The sequence below is a fragment of the Panthera tigris genome, chromosome E2 (assembly GCF_018350195.1).
Source record: "Panthera tigris isolate Pti1 chromosome E2, P.tigris_Pti1_mat1.1, whole genome shotgun sequence".
In the NCBI taxonomy this organism is placed as follows: domain Eukaryota; kingdom Metazoa; phylum Chordata; class Mammalia; order Carnivora; family Felidae; genus Panthera; species Panthera tigris.
The window spans coordinates 28,090,714-28,117,658 of record NC_056674.1 but is presented as its reverse complement, the minus strand read 5'-3'; the positions used below and the strand labels follow the sequence as shown (position 1 = coordinate 28,117,658).

Below are 26,945 nucleotides of genomic sequence, written 5' to 3'. Positions count from 1 at the left end.
AACCTTCAGTTTGTTTCTATTGTCGTAATGCAGCTTGTGGAATTAAAAGGAAGTTCTTGGGGAGCGCGTGGGTCAGTCAGGCGTCCGACTTTGGCTCAGGTCATGACCTCATGGTTCGTGAGTTCAAGCCCCACATCAGGTTCTCTGCTGTCAATGTAGAGCCCACTTTGGATCCTCTGTGTCCCTCTCTCTGGCCCTCCCCTCACTCTCTTTCTCTCTGTCTCTCAAAAATAAATATTAAAAACAAACAAACAAACAAAAACAGAAGTTCTTGGGGTGCCTGGGTGGCTCAGTTGGTTAAGCATCTGACTCTTGGTTTCAGCTCAGGTCACGATCTCACAGATCGTGGGTTCAAGCCCCACGTTGGGGTCTGCACAGACAGTGCAGAGCCTGCTTGGGATTCTTTCTGTCTTCCTCTCTCTCTCTGCCCTTTCCCTGCCCACATGCTCACTCACTCTCTCTAAAATAAACAAACATTTTTTAAAAGTTCTTAATACAAGATGCAAGATCTACTGCATACATAGTGCCTACAGCCAACAATACTATATTGTACACTTCAAATTTTTCCTACGAGGGCAGATCTTACATTGAGGGTTCTTATCACACTACTACGACTATTACTACTAGGAGTAATAATAACAATAATAATAATAAAGGGGGCAAAAAGAAACTTTCGGAAGTGAGGAATAAGTTTATGACAGATTGTCATGATGGTTTCAGAGAGGAATACTTATCTTCAGCTTATCGGCTGCATATATTAAATATGCACAGCTTTTTCTACGTCAATCATACCTCAATAAAGTGGTTTTAAAAATAAACTAAACACGTGAGGCAACTGGCTGGCTCAGTTGGAAGAGTGTGCAACTCTTGATCTTGGGGTTGTGAGTTCAAGCCCCACGTTGGGTGTAGAGACTACTAAAAACACAAATAAATAAACTTTAAAAAATAAACTAAAAAATAAAGACTCTATTAGAAAAATTCAAGGGCAACAGAAGGTGACTGATAATTAAAGGGACGCATACACAAACATGGAAAGACACGTTCCTGGCATCTTTATTGGCGTGGGGGTGTGTGGATCTACATACATAAGTATGTATGCAAATACATAAAAAAATAGAACCTGTTTACCGGGCGCCTGGGTGGCTCAGTCGATTTCGGCTCAGGTCACAATCTCACTGTTCAACACGGAGCCTACCTGGGATTCTCTCTCTCGCTCTCCCTCTCTGCCCCTCTTCTGCTCATGCTCGCTCTGTCTCTCAAAATAAATAAACTTAAATAGAACTTGTTTTAAGAAAAATAAAGGAAGGAAGGAAGGCAGACAGACAGACAGACATCCGTCTCAGGCCCATCGAGTGTCAGTTGCACACCCCAGAGAGTTATTTCTCATCTCTGTGCCTCAGTTTCCTCATTTGAAAAAAGGGAGACTAAGTTCTGACCCTGCAGAGCTTTGAGAGGATTTGATGGGGGTAAGACACGCAGGGTGTCGAGGCTCCACCCAACACAAAGTACCCAAGTCGAGATAACAAGTATTACCAAGTTGGCAGAAAGGGCTGTGGGGTCTGGAAGGCAGGGAGCAGGGCACCTGCCCCTTCCCCTCCCCGATGACCCAGTCGTGAGCTCCGGCCCCCTACTCTGCCCTGGGAGTGGCCTAGCCTAAAAGTGGTCAGCACCTAAAAATTGCTACCTGGGGCCCTGAGCAGCGACAGGGGCTGACGCCCCGGTGGGGTGCCTGGCGGGGCCTGGACAGAGAGGCGGTCCAGCCACCCAACCTGGGCCCTAGGGGAGGTGGACAGTGTCAGAGAGAACTGCCATCTGGCATCCCAGGCAGCATGGGGACCCCACCCCAAGCCTTGCAGGCCTGCTTCAAGGAGAGAAAGCAGAACACCTGCCCTCAGGACAGGCTCTGCAACCTCTGAACCCAACTAGAGAGACTCCCAGCGGCCTCTGGCCTCCCTCCTCTGAGAACCTCCACCTCAGTGAGCGCCTGTCAGGAACAGGCAGGGGCAAGGCCCACGCAGCCCATCCCCCCTCAGCCCATCCCCCCCAGGGTGGGGGTGGGGGTGTGGGTGGAGCTGCTCTCACTCTGTTTCCAGCTGGGGGCGGACTCTGGAATCCTAACCTACTTGTTCAAAGCCCCCTGGCTGAAAAGCAGGAGAGCTGGAATTCAAACCCAGACCTGCCCTACTCCAAGGCTCCAGCTCTTTCTTAACCCTCCGTCCACATTTCCTGAGGCGTGCTGCCCACCAGCAGAGCCACGAAGAGCTACACACACATGGCCAGCCCCACCCACACTGGACTCTGGTCACAGGCAGTGCAGGGCTTGACATTCTCCTCCTCCTCCTTTAAAGAGTCCCTGTATACATTAGCAATTAAAGGCTCTGAGAAGTCCTGCAGAAAAGAAACCTGCTGAGTTAAACACAGCTAAACATTCCCTGGTCTGTTTGGTTCAAGGGACCCTTTTTTGCATTAATTTCCAATGAACTCCTTTTGAGAAATGCTGACTGTGGAGTCTCGAAGATAGCTCAGAGCTCCTCACTGGGCAGCTGTGGCCCAGAGAGCCAACTATCTTCCCCTCTCCTGACAGCCTGGGGAGCTCCCTCTGGCTGGGGGCCCCGCTCTCCCACCTCTACCCGACCCTGGGTTGGGCTGGATGGACACACAAGGGAAGGACAAGCCAGTGCAACTGCTTGTGGGCCAGGGGACCAGCCCTAAGCTTGGCCTCTGGGGTAGGGGTGAAGGGAAGATGGGAAGAAGGCCTGGATGCACAGCGCCCTCCCTCAGGCAGTTTTAAGTTGGGGAGCAATCTGCCCTGCGGAATTGAGAAAGCAAGAAAGTGCTCTAAATACCAACCGGGAAAAGACCCTCCTGCGTCTCTTGGCCATGCTTCCTGCCTCTCGCAGGCAATGCAGGGAAGTAGCCCACCTGCCAGAGGCAGAGCAGTGCAGGGGACAGAGCCCTGGGCCGAATGTCAGGAGACCCAAGCTAGAGTGGGAGCCTTTACCCACTCTGGTCCGGTCCCACTGAGACTAGCAAGCTGGCCACAGAGAGGTCAGTGGGAAAACCAGACAGTAAGACATCCTTGCCCAGAACTCAGCAGGCCATGCTGGAGGGGCCATGGCCTCCCCCAGCCATCCCTGGAGCCCAACAAGACATCACTGTCTAGTCTGGGCCCCCGAAGCCACTGCCTCATCCACAGACCCTCCCCCCCATGTGGCTCCCACAGCACCAGACAGCAGAGTGCCCGGCTCTAATCCAAAGTGCTGAGATCCCACTTCCTCAAGGCTTCCTGAGAACCTGAGCGAGGCCAAGGGGGCACGTGATGGGCAGGGGGGGTTGCCTGGTGAAAGCCCAGCCCAGAGCCCGGAGGAGCCCTTCTGCAGGGGAAGCAGGCCTAGCCGACCTCCCTTACCCTCAAACCACAGGCTGGCCTCTGTAACTACACCCACACGGGGGGCTCAGGAGACCCTCCCTACAGTTCAGTTGTCCCTAGAGCTAGGCCCCCCATTCCTGGTTACTTACTCCTTCCTGCCACAAACTCCTGCCTTCCAGAGCCAGGCTCTGGCTGGGTACGGGAAGCCGCTGTGATGGATCCCCAGTCCACAGCAGCCCCATGCACCCCTAAACACAAGCTTCCCCTTGGGATAGCCTGCCAGAGCTTCTTGCACCTGTCTGGGTCCCCAAGAACACCAAGCCCAGTTGTGCTCACCCCCTGGCCAAAAACCTCCTCCAGGGCTTCCAGAGGCCTTCTTCGAGACTGCACAGTTTGACTTATTTCAGTTCCCCAAACAAGCCCCACCCTCTTGTCTCCGGGCTCTGGCCGCTTAAAAGCACAGCCTACCTCCCCACCCCGAAAACTCCCTCTGCCTGGCAAACTCCTGCCCAACCCTTCAGAGCCAGGCCCAGCCACCACCTTCCACAGGAGGGCTGCCCAATTCCCTCCTAATCTGGATTCAGTGCCTGGCTCTCCCTTCCCAGTGCCTGTGTCGAAACACAGGACACCTGGCCTGTCACTGCCCGGCTACCTGATGCCTCCCCCAAGGCTGACGTGTGGCTACTCATTGCTCAGCTTCCAAAATCTGACACCTGCCTGGTACACAGGGGACACTTAAACCCAAGCCCCATGGACTGAGACAAATACAGCCCATGCTGAGCAGGCACTGGGGGCTGGTCCCAACCCCGGTGTCCCTGTCCCCATCTGCATGAGCTCGGGCAGGTCACCTGCCTCTCAGCCTGGGTTTCTCACCTGAGCAGTGGGGAGCTTGCCAGTTTATTCTGGACGTGAAATGACCTCATGGCTATAAAAACTCCTCCTAAATCCAGAAACTTCACACACTTAAGGGGGCCAAACTTGTGTTACTTCAACGACAGGAAAGCAACCCCCCCCCCGCCCCACCCCCCACCGCCGTGGTGCCCGTGCTCCTCCATCCAACAAGTGCTCACTGAGCCCCTGCCCACTCCAGGTACCAGGTGACAGGCTAAGGCCATGATAAGCAAGGTCCCTTGGAAAGCGTGTGTTGTCGGGGAAGAGGAGACACATGTAATAAATGAGCCACATGAGGAAGAGAAATGCTAGGATGGGCAAGGAGCAGCCTGGGGCTGAGGAGTCAAGAAGGTAGGAAAGCCTCAGGGACCAAACATCAGAGGCGCTGTGTGACCATGGGCACATTCATTAACCTCTCTGGGCCTGTTTCCTCACTCAAAGAATGGGCTGGTAATGGTACCTAATGCTCAGGGACTTCACAGAGAGGCTAGTACACAGGGTCTGCCATCAGGTGGGGTCACCCCAGTGGCTCCAAACACAAGTTGGGGCGGGGGGGGGGGCGGGGGCGGGCAGCCTGAGAAACCTTGATTGATATCAACAGGCACTGGGAGACACCCTATAAATCCCGGGGTCCTGACACCACCCCCCCCAAAGGTAGCCCTTCCCTTGCTCCCCTGCCCAGAAAGCAGGGCCAGACAAAAGATGCAGAAGTGCTGGTCCCTGCCCTGGGCACTACCTGGGCTAAGGCACCCCCTCCCCGGGGGGCCTCAATGGTGGCTCCAGGGAGTCTGGGTGTTTCAAAAGAGGATGCCTCCCCATTAGTCTGGGTCCCCCATTAAAGCAGCGCCTCCAGCTGACTTCAAAGGGCTCCTCCTCCCCGAGCCAGATGGGGCCCGAGGGAGACAGGTGTGGGAGGCCGGGAGCAGGGACTGGCAGAGCCAGGAAGACCCTGGCACACACTGGCAGGGGATGTGCAGGAGGGGGGGGGGCAGCCTGCCTACTGCAAAGATGGGGAGGCTGAGGCTAGGTGGGGGAGACAGGTGGCCCCTCGTCCACATCCCCACCACTTAATGAGGCGTGAGGAAACCGTGCCTCCAACAGAGCTCTGATCAGGAAAATGCACACCAGCCCCAAAGCTGTGAAGCCCGTTGGGGCTGTTTTCCCATCTGTGCAGGGAGGGGCTGTGCCCCATGCTCCTGGGCCTCTCCCTGCTCAGCCAGCCAATGACACCAGGAGCCATCCACCCAAGTCAGCTGGTCCCAGAAGCAGTGAGACTGAGCCACTAACCAGGGGCAGGAAAGGTCCCTGCAGGGGATGGCAAGGGCCGAATCCTAGAAGACAAAGAGGTCCCCACCAGCATATTCTGGGTCCTAAGAGGTGGTTGGTGGCACTGCCTACTACATGCATCCCCTGGGGGCCTCCTGTTCCCTTGAAGCCAGGCCTGCTGTGCTGCAACCCCAGGAGGACACAAGCTCCTCCCTGGGCCATGAGTACTTCTGTCCAGGAAGAAGAGGGAGGAGGTAAGCCTGGGGGGCCAGGTACATGTCTGAGAACTGGGGTACCCACGACAAAGACCTCAATTTGTTTCTTTTCCTTTGGGCACAGTCACGGGTAAATGCTTCCAGTGGTTGCTGTAGGGAGGGGTACACACAGGGGAATAACAGAGAGAACGGACAGAGGAGGGTGCCCCCGGTGTCCCCTGGCACCGGCACCGACGGGGGGATTTTCACAGAGCCCGGGCGGAGGGAAAGCTGCCAGGCGACTGACTCCAGAGCAGACCACTTGAGCCTCCTCAGCCCCCGAGCTTGAAGACCCCGAGGAGGGGGCCTCCACATGGGTGACACGGGCCAGGATAGGGTATGAGGTAGGGAAGCCCTGAGCAGAGGGGCTGCATGGACAGGGCAAGAGAGAGGCAAGCAGCGTGCTGACCCCAGAGTACACGAGAGGCCACGAGAGGTGGGACTGGACCAGCACGGTGGGCTGGGACCAGAGGACCCCAGAAGCCAGGAGAAGGGGTTCAGATATGACACCAGACGGGAGAAACTGGTCAAGTGTGTGCATCGGAGGAACCCAGGAACCCCACAAACCCCTTCTCCAGGGCTCAAGGTCGGCCATCCTACCCCATCTGGACTGTCGGTTTCCCCTCCCATACAGCACTTGGCTGGTGCTCAGGCAATGCCCTGTCTGTCAACGTGATCAGCAGATGGTGGGAGAAAGGATGACCTAGTATCATGGGGAGGAGGGTCACCAAAGAGGAACTGAGCCCACCTCTGACCCAAGTCTCGCCCTACCTCACCCCAGCGCCTAGAGGGCTTCCAGGGGAACATCAGGGAGTGGAAGGTGCTTCAGCCCAGGTCTGCACCCAGGATCTGGCAACAACACCCCAGGCATGATGTGGCCAGCTGTGAACTCCGTGGGCAGCGGCAGGTCGAGCCAGATGCCGACGGTTGCTGGGTGGGCGCCCTGCCACCCTCCCTGGGGGGTGGGGGCTGGAAGAGCCCTGTGGGTGAGTGGAGACTGAAAGCCAGGGCAGGGGCAGAGCTGGAGGGCCACCGGGCGGGGGAGCAGGCTGGCAGCACTCAACACACACAGGCCGCCAGGGAAACCCCAGACATGGGTGTGCTGGTCTCAGACGGCTGGGCAGAGTTTTTCATGCATATTCCAGTCCCCCAGCAACCTGCCTGGGCACTGCCACCTCATAGAGGAGGGGACTGAGGGACTGTGAGACAGCAGTTAGCCCAAGGGCTGCAGGCTACCAGGGAGGCCTCTCCCACCTGAAACAGGACAGGCGGAGGAGAGCCCCCAACACAGCTACACGACAGCAATCACACCTCCCCCGGAGCCGGGGCTCTCCTGCACCAGGTGCAACATGTCCCCCTTTGTTTAAGCCTATAACCGCCTGGGCAGGAACCACGAGAGACACAACTCACAGATGCAGGAAACTGGCTCAAATAACCTGGCTCACCTCACATGCTGCTGGAAACAGGCAGAGTGGGGCCCGGAAGCAGGGGGCTGGACCCAAGGACCTCCAGAAGACCCCTGGCTTCTCTGGCTGTTCAGATGTGATGGTCTCATTCACTGAGCCAAACTAACTCCCAGCTCGTAGCTACGCAGATCTCTTCAAGCACACGAAATGCCTAACAGGCCCACTACCCACGCTTCCCTCCCATCCCTGAGACCCGACCCCATGCAAGGCTGGAATCAGCCACTCTGACTCGAGCGTCCAGCGTGACCCTCTCTGCCTGCTCCCTCAGCAGTCCCAGACCAGTCCCAGCTGGGTGAAGCACTGCCCTCTGCCCAGGCCCTGGAAGATGGAAAGTTGCCACCAGCGGAGTGTCAGTGTGCCCCACACCCCCTTCCTCCAGGACAGGAGAAAGGTCAAGGACACTGAGGGATGGGCCACCTATCACCTCTTGATGACCTCCAGTATGGGAGGATGGCAAGTCATGGAAAATCCAAAGGGTCAGATCATCTACCGCCAGCTGAAGCAGGACCCCAGCACGTGACCCAGGAGGCACGGCCCAGCCGCGGGGGAGCCCTGACCCAGCCCCCGCCACCTTGCAGTGGGTGCAGACAAGGGTCAGGCCAGGCCTGCAGGGTGGAGGACCCAACTCAGAGGAACCTGATTCCTCCTTCCCCAAGGTGAGGATCATGTCCTACTAACTCTTCAAAGCCACCCAGAGCCCCTGCTCAGCTTTGCCCCACGCAGCCTCTCCAAAGAAGGGGCACTGTGCCCTGACCCCCTACAGGCCTCAGACATGGCGGCTCTCCATGACAGGCAGTGTATACACCTGGACAGCCCTGGGGACTGACTCGCTGTGTGACCCGGGACAAGAAAGTGCCCCTCTGGGCCTCTGTCTTCTCCTCTGCAAACTGGGGGGCAAAAGGCACCTACCACAGGGTAGGGGTGAGGGGAGCAGGAAATGGGTTAAACCAAGAGTTATAAACTGTAAAGGGGGGTGCATGTCCTCACAACCACATCAAATCTGACCGGTATCTCCTCCTGAAAAGCACCTTTGGCCTATTTAGAAGCCCTGCTCCTGCCCCTTCCTTCCCACCACTCACTGCCTAGGCCCTCCCTGCACCAGCCCCCATTGCTGTAGGACCCACAGGAAGACCTCCTCTCTTGAGACCCACTCCTGGCAAAGGGGCCCTTCGAGGCCACCCCTCCCCTCCCGGCCCCCAGAAAACGGCTGCCAGTAAACGGCCACTTCTTTTCACTAAAACATTACAGGAGGCTCTTCCCCCACACAGTTCACACCTTCCCTTCTGAGGCCCAGAATCCGGAACAATCTGACAGCCTCCCCTCCTCTGCACCCACACCTCACATCAGAAGCCACAGGAAAGCCCCAGAAGGCCCCTAACCTGGAGGTGGGGAGACCCACAGCTTGGTTAGGAACAGACCCTCCCAGAAGAAACCCTCCCAGACTTTCGATTCCGTGGACACATGCACATCCGGCCGAGCCGGTCACTTCACACTTCCTCTTAAGTCTGCTCACTTCTCATTTCCGTATCTTCTTTAGCTTTGTCCCAGGCAAAGGGACATCATGAAGTCACAGATCTAAGGTCCTATTTATAGGGTTTTTTTTTTTTTTCCTTTTCCTAAAACACATTAAAATAGATACCTAACAAATTTTAAGCATGTTCATCCACATACGGCCTAAAACCACCACAGGGCCCCCATCTGAGAAAAGCTGGTCTAGTCACTCTCTAGGCGGCCACCCTCAGGCCGTCCACCCGCATGTCTGTGGCAGACAGCCCACGGCCACACAGACATCGGAGCAGAGCCCGCCTGGACTCTGGCCAGGCCTCGGGGCCAGGGGCCCCGTGCATGGAGGCCCAGCCCAGCCCTCTGCTTTCCTCACCCCTCCGCTCCCCTCCCCCAAGCGCTGGCCAGAGAGGAAGCACCCAGTGCCAGCTGCCCTGAACCCCAGGTAGTGACACAGAAGCGAAGCACCTGATCTGCCCTGTGTACATGTGTTTGGAGGAACACAAAGAATGATCCAGAAGGACCTAGTCCCAGTGGTGCACACTGGTCCCCAGGGGCCTTAGACTGGGAGGGGCTGGAGGGAAAGGGAGACCCTTCCACTTCCCGGGACGTCTTGCTTCTCTGTCTCTGGGGCATGTAGCACTTTCAGAGTTTGTCTGGGGGCTATTCATTTTTACTTCACAAAAGAAGTTCGATTGCCCTCCCCCGACGATCCTTCCGTCACTGAGAACAGAGAAGCGGGCTTGTAAGTGTGAAATTACAACCCTGAAAGGCAGAGCGGGCATCTGCAAGTCCAGAGTTCCCAGACGTCCAGGCCCACCCCCCCCCCACCCCGCCCCGCGGTCATGACGGCACCTCCTCGTCAAGCTGGGCAAAGCCCATGACCAGTGGTCTCTGGTCCTGTGTCCGGGAGCCACCCCACCTCCCGCGGCCCAGACCCTGTCCGGCCCCCGCCCAGCCCGGGCCGCTGGGACAGATGGCGCCCCGTCCCCACAGCCCGCTTTACCTGGCTCTCCTCCGGGGCCCCCGGACGGCCAGGCCAGGGTCTGAGGAGCCCGCGTGGAGGTGGGCCGTCCCTCGCCGGCCCCTTCTCGGCCCGCGTCCAGGCTCACACATGCGAGGCCGCCTTCACCCGGGCTACCTAACGAGAGCAAGTCGCATCTGGGACCCACAACTTCCTGCTCCGCAGCAGCCGCCTCACAAAAGCTACAGCCGAACCCTCAGCTCAGCGCCTCCGGGGCTGTTGGGGGGGGGGGGGGCCGCTCCCAGCTGCAGCGGGGCCCTCAACACAAGTGGGGGGAGGCATCGGGCCAGGCTCCTGGCTCCAATGACTTCATGGAAATTGGAAGCTTTAAGCTGGAACAATTTTCAACAAGTGAAAATAAAACAAGCACCAAGCCTCCGTTAGAAGGCCCGAGACGACGGCTGGAGGCCAGGAGCAAATGCATCCTTGATGAGCATTAAAAGTGAGAGAGCAGCCTGGCACAGAGCCTCATGCTGGTTCTGCCACTCACAGACAGGCCATGAGCCTCAGTTTCCCCACCCACCTAGCGAGGGGGCTTCATCCGTCTCTGAGAGGTCAAAGGTCTCCAGCCTCATCTGCTGCCTTTCCATCTCCCAGCTGCCCCCATGCCTGGAGCCCCTATTCCAAGCAGCTCGAGCCCCCAAAGAATCCCAACAGCCCTGGGCCCCAGGATGCCAGGAATCAAGCCCCTTCTGCTTTGCCAGCCCTCAGTTTCCCCCACGGGGATCATGTGGTGCTCAGCTGTGAGGCGGCAGTTATGAAGGGCTGGGAAGCAGGGAGCGGAAGCCTCCCAAGACAGAGGAAGAAGGCACTGCTGGTCCTCAGTCACCCGCTGAGCATGTGACCTGGGGGCCTGGGATCACTTTCTACCTTTTATCCTGACAGCAGAACCTACTGTTTGGTAACAAAGTGGAGAACAGAGCCCTATTTTCCCAGCTGACACTCCCACCCTCCCCAGACCCCCCTTTCAGCTCCCTCCTCAGAGGGGGCAGTGGTCAGACCCTTCCCTTCCAACCTGCTACATCCCCAACCCTGGCCACTGGGCACCTGACACCCCAGCCCTCAGACAGACTTCAAGGTCCTGGCAGACAGGATCTGTGCACACAGGCTAATGTGCTTTACAACCAGCATTTAGACACTGACTGTGTGCTGGCATTGGGGACAGCCTCACATAACTGCCCATCGGCTCCATGAGGAAGGTCCTGCTATTATGCCCCTTCTACAGAGCAGGAAACTGAGGCTCAGAGACGCCACTCACTTGCCCAAGCACACACAGCTAACAAAAGGCACAGCCAGGATTCAAACTCAGGTCTATCTGACTCTGTGGCTTGTGCTTTCAAACACTCACCCGTGACCATCCTGGGGCCAAAGAAAGGCTTCCCTGAGGACAGGCTACTCCAAGCCCCACTACCCCCTCCTCAATGGGTACCCTCACCAGAGACCTCTAAGCCCTGGTACTCAGCACTCCTAAACTTGCCGAACAAACTCCCCCAAAGGAGGGGCAAGCTCAGGCTTTCTCAGCATCAGCACAGGAACTGGTGTCTGTTCACTCCAGGTGCCAGGGCACAGGCATGGCCCCGACCCTCTTCTGTTCCTCTCAGGAACACCTGCCCTCCTCCCCATGGGCAGGACCCCTCTCTGGTGCTGCGGACACAAATGTGACTTGGACACAGCCCCCATCAGCCAAACCCCCAGGCTGAGACATGCCCACAACGGCTTGCCCAAAGGTCTGGGACAACCACCCATAAAGACAAGATACGTGGTCCGGAGCTCAGGGCAGAGAGACCTCAGCCACCTGGGAGCCACAGGCTGTAGAAAGTGGCAAGGCCACGAAACAGTGGGCAAGAGGGCGTAACACCGTAGCAAAAACAAGGCAGACAGGGCTGTCAGGCGGCCAAAGGACAAATAACGCAGAGCCCAGAGCCAACAGCTTGGCCTTGTTTGACACCAGATGACAAGCCCCTCCCTCGGGAAGAGACCCCATAGCGCCCATCGCGTTTCGGACTCCAGGCAGGCTTCTGGGAAGGGGTGTGAGCAGGGAAATACTTTTTCCTTCCCCTAAAGTCAGGGGGCTCACCATACCCGGGAAGGGGTCTGAGCAACCAGGCTGGCGATTTACCAAGCCGGCCTCTTGGCCCACGGATGCGGGATGAAGAGGCTTCAGAGCAACAGAGTCAGAGACCCCCTGAGCAACCTTGGCAGCCCAGGAACCCACCTGTAAAGTCACCCAACTCCTCAGAAGGCTGGGAGGCTTATGTGAGAAATGCATATAAGGCACATAGTAAGCGCTAAGTTAAAGTCAGAAGCGGAGGGAGGCCAGAGGGTGTTCTCTCAGTTCCAAACCCCAGATCCCACTCCACTGCATGCCTGCCCTGGTCAGAGGCCTTCTGTGGCTTCTCTGTGCCTCCTGAGTCAAGTCCTGGCTCCTCCTCCCGACCCCCTACAACTCATCTTTCCATCCTCCCTGATTAGGAGTTAGAAGGCCCTAGCTCCATCCTGTAACTTGTAACCAGTTGCATGACTTCAGCCAGCCCCATCTCCCCTGGAAACCCAGTTTCCTGCCTGTTGAGTGAAGGAGTGAGCAGAGCGTGTCCCTATGTTCCCAGTCTGGGAAAGAAAGGGATCCCAGCACATCCCCGAGCCCACATTCCACACCTCGTTCTTTCATGTCCTGACTCAGACCACCAGGGCACAGCCAAAATGAAATGGTCAAAAATGCCACCCATTGGGGCACCTGGGTGGCTCAGTCGGTTGAGCGTCCGACTTCGGCTCAGGTCATGATCTCACGGCTTGTGAGTTCAAGCCCCGTGTCGGGCTCTGTGCTGACAGCTTACAGCCTGGAGCCTCTTCAGATTCTGTGTCTTTCTCTCTCTCTGTGCCCCTCCCCTGCTCACACTCTGTCTCTCTCTGTCTCTCAAAACTAAATAAACATTAAAAAAATAAAAATGCCACCCATCTTGCCAAGACAAGTACAAAGGTCACCTCTTCCAGGAAGCCTTCGCCAGTGTCCCATCATTACCGCCTTTGGGCTACACAGTGCCACAGGCCTCTCCAGAGACGGTTTACAGTGCTACCCTCCTTCTGCAACATCCACTTCCACTCTGGTAACAGCTCCTTGTTCCTGTGGGGAACCAGCCCTCCAGGGGTGGGCCCAGGACCACTGTCCAGTGAGGAATGGGCATGGAACTTGATCGAAGTGGCCCAATGAGATTCAGTTCTGGGACTTTCGTTGGAACTATGTGGGAACAAGATGCGTGCCATCTCGGCCACTCTGGTAGTCAGCCTCCAAACGAGGCCGACTCAGTGTTCATGCCCCTCCCGTACTACCTTCAGAAGCAACAAAATAGTGTAGAAATCACAATGTGTGACTTCTGAGGTCATGAAAGACACAGTGGCTTCCACCCTGGCCCCCTCTTGGCTCACTGGCTCTGGGGCAAGCCAGATACCATGTTGTGAGGACGCTCAAGCAGCTCTGCGGCAGGGAACTGAGGCCCCTCCCTCCAGCCAGCCCCACACCGCCAGCCCTGTGGCTGAGCCACCTTGGAAGCAGAGCCTCCAGCTCCGGTCACAGGTAGAATGACTCCCTGTGGCCACAGCGGGCCTGCCTGCTCGGGAGCGACCAAGTATCACCTCTTCTCTCCCATGAGACGCACCTCTCCCCAGCACCAGGCACTCCAGAGGCCCTCAGGGACATTTCTGCCTAATTGATCCGCACTCAGATTCTCCCAACAAGAGCATAAAGCAGAAACCCAGCACCCCCTCTGTGGCACCAGCAGGGCGTATGTCCCCTTTTCGCCCACCTGCCTGGGAAGACAGAGCAGGCTGGCTTAGCACTGGGAAGGCCCGTCTACTGGCCCCAGCTCTTCCAGGCTCTTGGGCAGGAGGGCTGTGGTGTGATACCCATGGAGGGTGCCTCGCTGAAGCAGACACAGCCCTGTGGACCCATTACTCACCCTACTCCCAGAATCATCTTTCACACTCGGCGGGGCCAGGGGTGGGGGGGGGTGCATTCCAAAGCATCAACTCACCTCCAGCCCCTCTGCCTTCATCTCTTCCTGGCTGTGGGCTCAGGGATGTGCTGGGATCCCTTTCTTTCCCAGGCTGGGAACATAGGGACACGCTCTGCTCACTCCTTCACTCAACAGGCAGGAAACTGGGTTTCCAGGGGAGATGGGGCTGGCTGAAGTCATGCAACTGGTTACAAGTTACAGGATGTAACCAGTGGTCCTGAGGGGCGACTTGGGGTGAGCCTCAAAGCCACTCCAAATAAACACATGTGCTAAGTAAACAGCACCTTAGCTATTAAACTCAGCTCCTCTCAACCACTGTCCTTCCTTGTGCAGAAATCTGCCGCCTGTCACAGGGCCAATGCCAGGACAAGGAGAGATGAACAACACTACATCATGTTGGTGGCACAGCCTACCAGAGCCCAGGGGGCTGGCTCCCACGACCCCGACGGCCCCAGCCCCTGCCAGACCCAGGCGACGGGGCTTTGGAGAAGGAAAGGGGCAGCCAGGGTCACAGTGCGTTGAGCAACAGCAGAGAATCCTCAAAGAACAGATGTGAAAGCTACCGCCCTGCCAACCAAAAGTCCTTATTTCCTTTGAAAAACTTGGCAGCTGGGCCTCGCCAGCAGCCGCCTGTCCTCCCCCACGCCCGGCTTTGCTATGAACTGCTAAGGGGCAGGGAGGAAGGCCATGCTCCCCGCCACAGTCCCCGGGAAGGGGGTCACCACCGTGATGCCGCAGTGGGAAAACACCAGCCCACGGACCTGCACGTCGGGTGCCATCTCTCATTTAACAACACCACAGATGTGCATATAGTTGTTTGCACAAAAGAAAATCTAGAAGGATGTACGTAAATCTTGGGCGTTATCACCAAGTGACAGAACTTAGCAGTTTTATTTTCGGATCTGTCTTATTTATGACTTTTTTCCAATTTTCTCTAAAGAAAAGAAACTACCCATGTTATTAAAAGGTACCAGGTAAAACCACTATGAAGAAAAAAAAACAGGAATAAAAAAATATATAACAACATCCCGAGCTGGAAGTACTACCCCAACGCCAGACTCAGCCTCACTTGTAACCAGGTGGAAAAAGGAAAGGTTTATAATTTAAAATGCTACTACCTTAAAGCCACGGGGCGTCATTGGCTGCCAGCATCACAAAGGAGATGCAAACCTCCCAGCAGAAGTCTGCAACCCTGCCTCTGTCTCCAGCATACTCTTGTGCAAACCGAAACTGAATTAGATCAAGCCTCCAGATCCAACTACATATTTCCAGGAGGTTCACAGGAAGAAGGAACGTGTTACACATGATAGAGGCTCTACTGTAGGAAAAGGGACCCAGCTTCTGCTTCAATAGATAGGTAGATAGATAGATAGATAGATAGATAGATAGATAGATAGATAGACAGACAAATAATAAAAAATAAAAAATAAAAAAAATCAACATGGCACCTAGGAGAGAATGAATGAGTATCAATCCTACAGAGGAAAGAAGACTTGAGAACAATACCATGCAATGTCATTATATAGACTTTATTTGGACTCAAATTTTTATTTTTTTTATTTTTATTTATTTATTTTTTGGACTCAAATCTCTAAAAACTAAAATACAGGGGCACCTGGGTGGCTCGGTCGGTTAAGCGTCTGACTTCAACTCAGGTCATGATCTCACGGTTCATGGGTTCGAGCCCCACATCAGGCTCCATGCTGACCACTCGGAGCCTGGAGCCTGCTTCGGATTCTGTATCTCCCTCTCTCTCTGCCCCTCCCCTGCTCATGCTCTCTCTCTCTCTCTCTCTCTCTCTCAAAAATGAATAAACATTAAGAAATTAAAAAAAAATAAAATATATATTTGATGTGTATAGAACAATTGGAAATTTGAACTTTGAATGGACACTTACAATCTTAAGAGACTATTGCTAGGTTTTAGGGGTGGTAATAATACTGGGGGGGGGGCTAGTCCTTATCTTGTAGTAATATATATGACAACTTTAAATTTTCTTTGGTGTTTGTTTATTTATTAATTTGGGGAGAGAGAGAACATGAGCAGGGGAGCAGCAGAGAGAGAGGGAGAGAAAGACAGAATCCCAAGCAGGCTCCACAAGGTCAGCACAGAGCCCAAAGTGGGGATCTCACCAACCGTGAGATCATAACCTGAGCCAAAATCAAGAGTCAGATATTCAACCGACTGAGCCACCCAGGCGCCCCTATATACACTACAATTTGTACAGAGTAAGTGATAGGTCTGGAGGGGACAGCAAGTGGGAGCAGGGATGACTCCAGGCTGGCCAAGAGCTGGAAAGGGTGGCAGCTAGCGGATGGGTATGTGGGGGTGGTCATGCTATTCTGTCTTCCCCTGTAGACATGTAATTTTTCCACAGTGAAATGCTGAAACAGCTCTGGCACCTGTCGTCTCATTTGAGTGTCAGCAGTGAAGGGGTCCACTCACGAGCGGGGCGGGGGGGGGGGGGGGGTCGTCTCAGAACTAGAACCTAGTGACAAAACCAGACTCACGCCTGCTCCCTGCTAGAAGGGGGATGGGGCTGGGCGGAGACAGCTCCCCACCCCGCAAACCACCAAACCAGGGTGAGCTTCCAACCTGAACCCCAGACCGCTCTGCAGGAAGCAGGGGCGGCTGCAGGGTCCCAGGCTCCAACAGTCACCACCAGCACCGGGCACAGGCACACGGCCTCCTTGGCCTCCGCCTCCGCTCACCTCCCCCACGGGAGCTTAAAGGCTTCCAGTACCAGCCAGCGACAATTAACCCCTCTCCCCGCAAAGCCCCTCCCCGTCTCATCCTCTGACCACAAAGCAGTTTCCAGGGGGCGGAGCGCCCTCCACGCCCCCAGACGCCGCCTTCCGCAAACCTGCATCCTGTCTGCAAAGCCGCCCGGGCCTCATTTTACCCTCCCGGAGAGAATCCCCCCCCTTGTGCGTACACACCTCGCTGCCGGCTCTTCAGGGGACCGCTCCTACTGCAAAGCTATCAGGCACAACCTCGATGTCCAGCCACAGGGCACAGAGAAAATCCACCAGGGCGGCTCGTGTAGCAGATGCTGGGCCGGCCTGAGGGGTCTGAGAAGCCCGGCGATGGCACTCACAAAGCGTGGGGGCGCGTTAGACACACCGAACTTTCCTTAGAGGACAGTGAAGAAACTTGTCATGAGCAGTTTGTTTTCTTGTCCTTTGTTTAAAAAAAAAGAAAAAGTCCTCTGGAAGGACATATGCTGGTACGTTAATGGGTTACTTCAAAGAGTACAGATTCTAGTTTTTGTCCTCACTTTATTGCTTAAGTTTTCTGATCTTTCAACAATAAGTGTGAATTATTTCTGTAATTAACATAAAAAATTAAAGCCACTTAAGATGCCAGCTGATTTTGTCCTCCTCCTGGGAATACAGCACAGAGCCTTGAGCTGAGGAGGAAGAGGCTGAATGGCTATGGGCCATCTGAAGGTCATATTGCCTTGCTAAGCCTCAGTTTCCCCATCTGTTGGGGAAACTCACCAAGTGAGCTCCTCCCACCATCCGCATGGGGCCTGCTCCCTCCTCTGTGAGATGGGGACTCTAAGGCATACATACCTACAAGGTCATGTGGACAATGCCTGCCCAGCCTTGCCCTCCTGCAGTCCCTGTGGACAGGCTTGCCCATTTCTGACCTTCGTGTATGCCTTCTCCTCCTGGGCACCTACTGACCCGCACCCAGGCTGGTGGGGAACCAGGGGCTTTGGAGGCTGGACACTGGGGTAAACAGTATTCACAGCCACATATGCAGAAATCCACCCTGCTCAAGGCTGACATGCTGGCCCCTTGAATCCTTCTGATCACCCTCCAGAAAGGTGGTAAAACCCCATTTTATGGAGGAAGAACTAGGGGTCCAGGGGGGATAAATGACTACCCACCTACACACACCAAGCCGAGATGAAGACTGCCGGCTGGGAACCCTTCAGTGAGTTCCTCCAGCACTCAAGTCATGGGGCGGGGGGAGAGGGGTGGTGGGGTGGGGGTGTCAGCCAACCATTCCATGCATCCCTTTGGAAAAGCCAGGCACACTGCTTAGGGCTGCAGGTAGGATTGAGGGAGGCCCGAGCTATGACAGGGCATAGCAGGCTGAAGCCACAAAGCCTCAAGCTCCTCTCCCTCCTCCCTGGCAACCCACAGCGCCGCCCCCGCCCCCCCCCCCACACATACACACAGTGGTTACTTGAGTATGGGCCCTGTAGCACCCACTGGATGGAGAAGGGTGTGGGAGGATGCTCTGGCCACTATGCCGGAGGGGACCCCAGCCTTGGGCACGACAGGACGGCAAACTCAGAACCCCAGAGGCCAGACAGGATATCACAAGTGAGACTGGCTGGCCTCGTGGGAATGTAGGCAGTGCTACAGGCCCTGTGAATTGGCAAACGAGACTAGAAATCTGCGTTTTTGTGTAGAATCCCATAATTATGGATTCTGGCAACGAATCCAAACTAATTTGTACACAGTTCCCCTATCAGCGCTCTGGACTCACTGCTGTGTGACCCGGAGCAAACCACTTAACCTCCCTGGACTTCAACTGTGTCATCTATAGAGTGGAAAAATCACACAGGTTACTGTGACAATAAGATACACTTTGCCCATACTAATGACAATAAAAGGCAACAGTGACAATAACAGCTAATGTGTCCTGAGTGCCAGGCACCATTCTAAGTAACATGAATCAATCTCATTTCACTCTGACCATTAGATAGGCATTTTTTAAAATTTTTTTTTAACGTTTATTTATTTTTGAGACAGAGAGAGACAGAGCATGAACAGGGGAGGAGCAGAGAGAGAGGGAGACACACAGAATCTGAAACAGGCTCCAGGCTCTGAGCTGTCAGCACAGAGCCCGACACGGGGCTCGAACTCACGGACCATGAGATCATGACCTGAGCCGAAGTCGGACGCTTAACCGACCGAGCCACCCAGGCGCCCCGATAGGCATTTTTTTTAACTCTGTATTTTGAAATAAGTACTACTTTCAGAAAAGTTATAAGAAAGGCACAAGGAGTTCCCCTACACTTTTTTTTTTTTTGCAGTTTTGCCTATTTCTGTCATTTTGTCTCACTTTATTATCTGTGTGTATAGGTGTTTCTCATCAATATTTGAACTGTGTCCCTCTACCACTAAATACTTCAGTGCATATTTCCTAACAACAAGGACCCATATAGATAGTTACCAGGATATTTAACATTGATACAATGCTTTTTATCTATAGTTCATATTCAGTTTCATCAACTGTCCCAATAATGTCCTTTACACGATTTTTTTTTTTTTTCCAGCTTGGGTTTCACATACTGCGTTAGTTGTCCTGTCTCTTTGGTCAACTTTAATCTGGAACAGCTCCTTGGCCTTCAAGATAATTGCTCTTAGTGTCCCCATTTCATAGATGAGAAACCAGCTCAGAGAAGTTGAAGCACTTGCCCAAAGTCACACAGCCAGGAAATGTGGAGCTGAGACTCAAGCCCCAGAGGTCCCCTCCAGAGGTTGCCTTCTTGTCTGACAGGCACAGGCCTTGCAAATAATAGCCTTTGTTGTTAATAGCTGAAAACAGTGGCTCCCTCTGCAAACAGCTACCTCACTCAGCAGGTGGTCATTAACTGAAGGAGTGGCCTCCTGCTGCCAGCTCTGTGCACCTGGCAATGGCCCTGGCCCAATTCCCACCACCGCACCCTGTGGCGCTCCATTTAGTCCCCTCTATAATAAGCTGGAAGACAGAGAGGGCAGTGGAAGGCTGAGGGTGGAAGGGAACCAGGACTCCTGCCTTTCTTCTTCCCCCTCTTAAAGTGACAATTCAGGCTCAAATGTCCATGTCCAAAAGGCAGAGAAAGGCAAATGTCCCAGAAACAAAGCCTGAGGTCAAAGGGGTCCCCAGGCCAGGTCCCTGACCCACTGACCCAGCACCCCCTCCCCCCACCAGCACTGAATGGAACCCCTGAGGTCACCTGTCTAAGAGGGGGCTGATCCCACACACTCTGCTTCCTCAGTGAGGACCCTCAGGGATATGAAGTCATCAAGTGCTCTCTGGGCCCAGAGCCCCTATCCTCAATTCCAATCTAGGCCAGGCAGCAGCTTAGGAAACCACTCTCTTTGGCTCCCAAATGGATGTGGCTCAGGGCCTGGAAGCTGCCATCACCCCTAGCTCCCATCCACCTGCCAGCCACTTGCTGGCAGTCCTCTGGTCTGCCAGCCAGACCACCAACAGGTGGTCGTGAGCCACAGGTACCCTCCGGATTCACAGTGGGAGAGACAACACTGCCAACAAGAAGTTCTGCAACAGACCAGCTAGGATGTGGTCTTCTGCTTGAGTTCCAGGCAGTTCTGTTAGTTCTGAGGCTAATCCGTGCTGAAATATTCAAAATCCTTCCCATTGGACACCCTATTAAATTTGCAAGTTTATGTCTGCCCCCAGACCAGACCTGCAAACTCTGGTGAAAGTTCCAGAGGCAGCAAGAACTGCCAGAATTTCTCCAGAGCAAATGAAAAGGGAAGAACGTTGTGCCTTTCTTCCTCATTGCAGACAACTTTGAAAATACAGAAAGCATGAATGAGAAAATGATCTATCACCAGATTCCCCCAAAGATGTCCCAGTGTGGCCTCTCGCTGTCCATCCTTCTCCACTGTCCAGTGCACAGACTGGCCCGCCTGCTGTGTGAGGCTCTCCCTACAGAGGTGTTTGGGGTCAAGGTGCAACCACTTCGTCTCCCCAGTGGGCTAATGGACTTAGGAGGGCAGGTCCCCTGCCTAACTCAGCTCTTTGCCTCCTGCCCAGGCTGGCCACTTGAGGCTCCCTTACGGGAGTCAGCCATGGACCACTATAAGCCACTGTCCCTCAACACCAGTTCCTGTGTGCCCAGGTACAGAGGAAAAGAATCCAAGAGGTGGGGATCAGCAGCAAAGCCCCACAGCACCCTCAGGTAACAGGTAGGAACAGGAGGAAGGGAGAGGTGGCCAGGCAATGTGTTTTCCCCTTGGGGAGCATTTGAGACTCTTCCTGTTGGGGTGGGGACAGGCTCCTGATGTATACTCCAACAGATTTCACCAGAGCCACGCCAGAACAGGATGGAAAAACCAGGAGGCCAGGCCCTAGTCCCAGATCCAGGACTGACTTGTTACGAGACCTTTGATGACCTCAGCTTTCCCACCTATAGATGGGGCTAGTCATTCCAGCCCTAACTCACAAGATCAAACGATACAAGGGATATTCCGGGGCCCTGTAAGCCATCTGGCCTCAGAAATCGGAGAAATCCCACCTCTCCCTGCCCTCCTCCATAAAGGGCCCAAGAGCTCAAAAGCCTGAGAACATCGAGGGCTGAGGGAAGAGAACCCAACGTGTGTGTGTAGATCCTGAACATTCAGCACTAGGGGAGGCACCTAGTATCCACCTCTGCTGCCCCCACCCCACCCCAGGCACAGCTGGCCACTTCTATGCGGCCTCCTAGCTACACCTGGGGTCTGCCCTGCACAGCCCAGGTCCACACCAGACAAGTTCTCCTCCACTATGAGGGCAGCTGCCCATGTGTCAAAGCAGGGACTGAATAACAGCCCAAAGCCCCCTCAGTCTCATGCCCTGAGACCACTGCAGTCCTGTTGGTCATTCATTCGTACCTCTGTTGAGCATCACCCCGGACCAGGTCTGAGGGTGCTTCAGTACGCTGGTCCAGATCTGGATGTTCTCTGCACAGCCCAACCACCCAGGACAGCTGTGTTCCTCATCTGAAAGGCTCCAATTCTAGTAATGGGGCCTAAACTCTCATGTCCAGCCTTGACTCGGAAAGCACATGAGTTCTTGGCCTTTGAGGGAGGGGACCCCACATAAAAACCAGAGAGAAAAGACGTCAAGCCCCACCAAAAAAGGCTCCAGCATCTGGGCCCCAACCAGGGTCAACCCACTTTCTTCAGTGAAAGGGTTAGGTTTTAGGTTTCCCCCAGTGGGGATCCAAGGCAGGGGCCAGCAGCTGCTTGCCTTGCTGGCTTTCCCATCCCCGCCTCCCATTAATTGGTGAGGGGTCCTGCTCACCCTGGGCTGTGGCTGAATTGCAACCAACCCCATGCCCGGGTCTGGACCTCACTGAGCCTTCTCCCCTTGAGGTATTTTTACTTTAAACAGCTCTAATCGTCCCCAGAGTCCTGGGCCTTGTCCAAGTCTGGGAAACCTAACCAACCAGCCCCCTCTGTACCATCAAAAGCCAACCAGCTTGCCAACAGAGATCCGAAGGTGACGGCCCGGGGTGGAGGGCGGGGAAGGCCCACAGCCTTGTCTCTCTGGCAGGTCTCAGTTTTGCCATCCGGAAAGTGGGGCTGGGCCCCAGCTCCTCCCAGCGGGGTCTCTGTCTGGGAAGCGTCTCCCGCCGCCCCAGCTGGGAGGGGGTAGAGGGCCCAGAGAGGGAGCATCCGAGAAGACCCACCCCAAACCTCGGGAGGAGGAGGAGGAGGAGGAGGAGAGCGCAGGGAGCGGGGATGACTCCGAGCGTCTGGGGGCCGCGCCGCCCGGCCTCCGGCCTCCACTCCCCCTCCCTCGGAGGCTCCGCCGGCCGACACCGCCCCCGCCCTACACCCCCCCGGGGTCTCCGCCTGGGTGGGGCCGGGCCGTCGGGCGGCGAGCAGCGCGCAGACACCCCGTGCGACACCCCCCACGACGCGGGGGCCCGGGGACGCGAACGGCGGCGCGCGCTCCCCCCACCCGGGGCCGCCGCCGCCGCGCCTCCCCCCCCGCTGGGGCCGGACCTCAGCCGCCGCCGCCTCGGCCTCGCTCACCTGCCGCCGCCTCTCCCGCTGGCGCTCTGGCCGCCGCCGCCGCCGCCGCCGCCCGAGTGGCCGCGCCGGCCGCGGGCGGGATCCTGCAGCGCGGGCGGGGGCGGCGGAGCGGACGCAGGCGCCCCCAGCTGGCCGCCCGAGCCCCGAGCCCAGAGCCCCGGGCCGCGGCGGGGTCCGACGCCCGGTCCCCATTCAGGCGCCGCGGGCCACCGCCCTGCTCGATTTTCATCAGAAATGCCGAGGACGACCACCGTGGCCCCCCGCGCCCCACCCCCCGCCAGGCCCCCTCAGAACGTGAGCAGGAAACCAAACCTTTTCCAAAATTACTGTTTTCTCGAAGTCCCGCACGTGTTTGGACGCACCTGGTGCTGCTCCACCCCCAGAGGGAAACACTTTCTAGCAAACTCGTTCAACTGTTTCTGCTCCAGATCGGTCCTCCCTCCCTCCAGGAACTCCCCTTTCTAGAAGGAACTATAGACTTCGGGCTAATGCACTGCTGCCAAGATGAAGGAAGCTTAGGTTGAAACTTTCTGCCTCTCTCAACTCCTAGGGGGTCCGGAGGTGGGAACCGCCCTGAGCACCGGGAGACAAAGCCGCCTAAGAAAGTAGGTATCCTCAGAAGGTAGGCGGCTAACCCCATGGTGACCCCACTCACAGCTGCCTACAACCCAGGGTGGGGCCCCAGAGTTGGCAGCAAAAACATCTGCCCTGTTTCCGAGGCACCCAGGCTGGGTGAGCAAGAAAGCGCTCCTGAGTCACAGCTGGGAGGGACAAAGGAGACCGACTGAAGGGGTAATCAAGACCAGAAGAGCGCTTAACTGACACCTTCATGAGTCCACTTGTCCAAACAGCACTTATGCCTGTTAGGGAATCCTAGGTGCCCACTTGGCTGAGAGTGGGGTCACGTGGGCAGGTGTGAGGCCCGTTTCTCCGGTCCCAACCCTAGAGGCCATAGCCACAGTTCCACAGGAAAGATTACTGAGAATGTGCAGTTTAACAAACACGCAGGTGATCCTATGGTAAGCAGTTGGAGAAACTCTGGTCTACTAGGTGCCCCGTGATGAAATCTAGGAGCCGGGTACATTAGTGACCCTACAGAGAAGAGACACCCAGGGTCTGGTGGTTGTGCCTTGACCCTGCAGGAGGCCTAGAAGCCAGCCCAGAGGACACCTGCTTTGGAACTAGGCCGAGGAAAGGAATCGGATGGTGGGATGCTGAAAGGTGAAAATCTGATTTGCACCCCAGATGGTCCCCAGATGGTCCCCAGCTGAGACTCCTAGCTCTTAAATGCATCAAAAGCGCCCTGATTCCCTGAGCTCAGTTCCCACTGCCTCTGGGCGTCCAGAGGGTGGCACTTGGCCTTACGGGCCGGAGCTGGGCCGCTACCCTGGCGAGGTCACTGCTGCGTGCCAAGTGCTCACAGGTGAAGATCTGAGCAGCTGGAGCTTCCCTGCGCGGGAAAATGGGAATCCCCGCTGGGGGCGAGGTGGTGGGCACACCTAATCTTCATCAGCCCGCTTCTGCACCTCGCCCCGCCCACCCTGCAGCTCCGCCCCCGAGCAGAGCCCAGGAAGTAAGTTTGCCCCAGACCTCAAGATCAGCGGGTGCCTCCGTTCCAGGCTGGTGTGACCTGCGGGCCAAGGACAAGCCTGAAGAGAGTGAAGGGTGAACCCTGGGCCCCGGGATGGACGTGCCGGGTTCGCCCTCAGGCCTCTTCCTTCTGCCTCTTCAAGCACAGTGCTGGGGGCCCTGGGCCCTTCGTGGCACATGGGGGGTGTGGGGAGCGATGCTGTGACTTCCCACCCTGTGGTGTGTGTGTCATGTTTTTGCAATTCTATGACCAACTCTCCTTACAGCAGACAGGAAAACGGAGCTGGGGAAAGCGAGTTCAACACAATGCTTGCATCAGTGCGAACCATTAACTTACCACTAATTGCTGAGCGGGCTCCACCCTCTGTTCTGCGGCCAGCTCCCAGTGCCCCCTTGCATGTTGCCCTCGGTTAGTGACTGGAAAACTGGAGCCAACGTCAGAATGGAACGGAGGCCTGGCGGAGACACACATTGCTGGGCCCCACTCGGAGTCTGATTCAGCGTGTCTGGAGTGGCTACCAAGAATTTTAATTTCCACCAAGCTCCCCAGGGGTGCCAGTGTGGCTGGCTGTCGGGCCAGCCTGGGAGGCAAGGCTCGAAGGCATTGATTTCCAAATACAGTTGGAGTCCCACTCCCAGAGGTTCTGATCCTGGGGAGGGGTCTGCAAATATGCGTTGTTTAAAAATCCAGGTGAGTTTATTTAGTGACAAGGAGGGCACTTCAAATCCTAGAGGAAAAGGAGTGACTTCTTCAGTGTCTAAGTGTCGCATGAATTGCCTACCACTTGAGGAAAAACTGTCAGTGGGACACCATCAAGTCATGATCTCACACAGTTCATGGGATTGAGCCCCACGTCGGGCTCTGTGCCAGCAGTGCGGAGCCTGCTTGGAATTGTCTCTCTCCTTCTCTCTCTGCCCCTCCCCCACTTGCGCTGTCTCTTTCTCAAAATAAATAAATAAACTTAATAAAAAAAAAAAAAAAGAGAGAGAGGGGTGCCTGGGCGGCTCAGTCAGTTGAGCGTCCGACTTCGACTCAGGTCATGATCTCACAGCTCGTGAGTTCAAGCCCCGCGTCGGGCTCTGTGCTGACAGGCCAGAGCCTGGAGCCTGCTTCGGATTCTGTGTCTCCCTCTCTCTCTGCCCCTAGCCCACTTGCATTCTGTCTCTCTCTCAAAAATGAATAAACATTAAAAAAAAATTTTTAAAAAACAGTATCAGCTACCAACCTCACATCATACTAAGACAACAGTAACCAACCAATCGATTAAAGATCTTTTTTTTGAAAACAAACCTTGTGAAAAACATTTTTTAGTAATTTTGGAGCAGAGAAGTCTGCATAGGGAATCAAATCCACACTGAAGGGCTGTGGTTAAATTTCAGTGTCTCTATCCAGGTGAGGGGGTAGTCTCCAAATGTCCACATCTACTGTGTCTGTGATCTTAATTATCCACTCTGTTGGAAAACTCCAGAGCACGTTTGCCTGAAGAGTCCCTTATTAACTGGCCCAGGGGCAGTGTCCACCGTGAGAGGCCAGCGCCTGCTGCTAGAGAACCATCAGCATTCGTTGCCTGAATGAATTTCTGGGGCAGGCAACAGTTCGGGGGCCTTGTCGCACTTGTGCAGAGAGAAGACTTAAAAACCTAAAATAAATCACTGTCACAGAAGCTGTGAGTCACTTATTTCAGCAAAACCAGCCCTTCTCTTTAGCAGGCAACGGGCACTTCAGCCAAGGCGGACAGCGCACAAGGTTCCCGAGGGTGGTGCTGATCGCTTCGGTCCTGGTTCAACCTCTCGCTCATCACTACGTAGAGCAAAGCTGGCCTTCCCAGCCTGGTGGTCCTCGTTCCTCACCCCTAAGAGAGGAGGAGCTTCCTTCCATGAGGACCTGTGGACGGGCTATGCAGCTAAGGAGTTTCAGTTAGCAGGGGGTTATGTACTTCACGGTAGAAAATGAAACAACCCGAAGATAAGAATTGGAAATCGTCTCCTCCATGCCACTCCCTGAGGTAACAGATTTTTAAGGCTTGAGATAGACTCTTTCTCTACCCTTCTCCCTGGCAATCCAGTTTTAGGTTAGAACACCAGCCAGGTCAAATCATTATGGCATACACCTTGAACTTACACAGTGCTGTATGTCCATTATAACTCCATAAAACTGGAAAAAATGCAAATTGGCCAGAAAAGATGGTGGATTGAACCCATCATCTACATTTACTGTTTCCTTAAGCCCACTAGAATGGGTGTTAGGGTTCTAGCGCCCCTAAGAACGGAGGAAATGAGAAGAAACAGCAGTATGAACGTGAAAGGAGGAAAGCGAGTGGATCGGTAATACTGCCTTGGGAGACACAAGACACACAGCCCTAAACCTGCAGCTGGGAAAACTAAGAGGCAATCCCAGTTACACTGGGGAAACTCCAAAGGCTCAGAGACTGGAAGTGCCAGCTATCTCTGGCCACAGGGCAGAGCTAAATCGAAGTTGGGGGAGTGGAGGGGCACCTGGGTGGCTCAGTCGGTTGAGCATCTGACTCTTGATATCGACTCATCATCTCACAATTCATGGGTCTGAGCCCCCCATCAGGCTCTGCACTGACAGTGCAGAGACTGCTTCGGATTCTCTCTCTCTGCCCCTCCCTCTCTCAGGCTCTTTTTCTCTCTAAAATAAATTAATTAGGGCATCTGGGTGGCTCAGTTGTTAAGCATCTGAATTCAGCTCAGGTCATGATCTTATGGTTAGTGACTTCCAGCCCCACATCGGGTGAGCTCAAGCCCCGCTTCTCTCTCTCTTTCTCTCTGTGTCTCT

General features: G+C 55.3%; 1 protein-coding gene across 7 annotated transcripts in view; it reads right to left on the bottom strand.

Moving 5' to 3' along the window:
• ADCY7 (adenylate cyclase 7) overlaps positions 1 to 9,959 on the bottom strand; it is a 44,365-nt gene extending 34,406 nt beyond the window's left edge. For 3 of the 7 annotated variants that reach the window (XM_042968165.1, XM_042968164.1, XM_042968166.1), the window contains exon 1: positions 9,757 to 9,959. The gene's annotated coding sequence lies outside the window, so the exon portion shown is untranslated. Of the gene's footprint in view, positions 1 to 3,706; positions 4,284 to 9,756 lie in introns of those variants that run through there. The other 4 variants (XM_042968167.1, XM_042968160.1, XM_042968163.1 and 1 more) reach the window with 4 other exon arrangements.
• Between the last annotated feature and the right edge of the window lie 16,986 nt (positions 9,960 to 26,945).